The following is a 916-nucleotide window of genomic DNA, read 5'->3' as shown; positions in this document are numbered from 1 at the left end:
CCATAATTTTAAGTGGTCAGATCCGAAAATATTACACAAAGAACCTCACTGGAAAATGAGAGAGATCGCTGAAATGTTCTTTATAAAGAAATATAAGAACACGATTAATTTAAAAAAAGATACCGAGAACTTAAACTCGATATACGACAGTGTCATCATGTCTGTTTAAGTGTTTATATTTCTACCTCGGGACACCTTGTTTCTTTCTTTGTCCGCTCAGTCTCCCAAGCACTCGCATACATGTAACATGTCGCAACGAAGAATCAGTCAGACGCGAAAATTTATTACGAAATTCGTAAGTTTTTCTTGATCGTCGCTTTCTCTCCTCATATATCATTGTTGCTACAAATTAAGATTGGTCCGCAGCTGACCTTTATGGCCATGCGGGAACATGCTCGTGAACTCAGGAATCTGTATTAATTATGTGACGAGTCAATAGATGATCTAGAATCTAGGTATTGCTCACTATTTAACGTCTTTAATTTAATATTTATCTCGATTCATTTATATTGTTTGTTTTTTTTTCTCGCTGTTCCTGTTTCAGTTCGCACTTGAAAAGGGCTCGAATCTTGAGCCGAAACGTTGTGCATTTTTGTATATATTGCGCCAGTTAATCGAGAAATAAATTGATTTTGCTGATTTTATTCACTGGCGGACGAAATTATTACCGATATTTTCATAGTTTTATTTGCAAGTTGGTGTAATTCCTGTGTAATTTACTAAGCTTTAAAGAAAATATTGGTTTTTTCGCTTTCAGATAAGTCAGCTCGTTTCTACATGCACTGCACGCCGACAACCGTTTACACTACCGACATTGTGCCATAAAGTTATACGCCAACACGACAAAAATTAAAAAAATTGAAAAATTGACAAATATATATATATATATATATTTTTTTTTTCTTTAAGAATACCT

At 34.2% G+C, this 916-nt stretch overlaps 1 long non-coding RNA gene across 2 annotated transcripts; it reads left to right on the top strand.

Annotated features, from left to right (window-relative positions):
• Nucleotides 1-104: 104 nt before the first annotated feature.
• LOC112453407 lies at nucleotides 105-916 on the top strand. Of its 2 annotated transcripts, none has more exons than XR_003040609.1 (3): nucleotides 105-295; nucleotides 367-455; nucleotides 758-916. It is a non-coding gene; the product is annotated as an uncharacterized LOC112453407 (long non-coding RNA). The 2 variants fall into 2 exon arrangements; XR_003040608.1 differs by lacking the exon at nucleotides 758-916 and adding an exon at nucleotides 545-739 and having other exon boundaries at nucleotides 106-295.

Source organism: Temnothorax curvispinosus, unplaced genomic scaffold (genome assembly GCF_003070985.1).
Source record: "Temnothorax curvispinosus isolate PA1 unplaced genomic scaffold, ASM307098v1 QBEX01004309.1, whole genome shotgun sequence".
In the NCBI taxonomy this organism is placed as follows: Eukaryota; Metazoa; Arthropoda; class Insecta; order Hymenoptera; family Formicidae; genus Temnothorax; species Temnothorax curvispinosus.
Note: the sequence above shows the minus strand (reverse complement) of the source record. Positions and strands in the feature narration are given on the sequence as shown.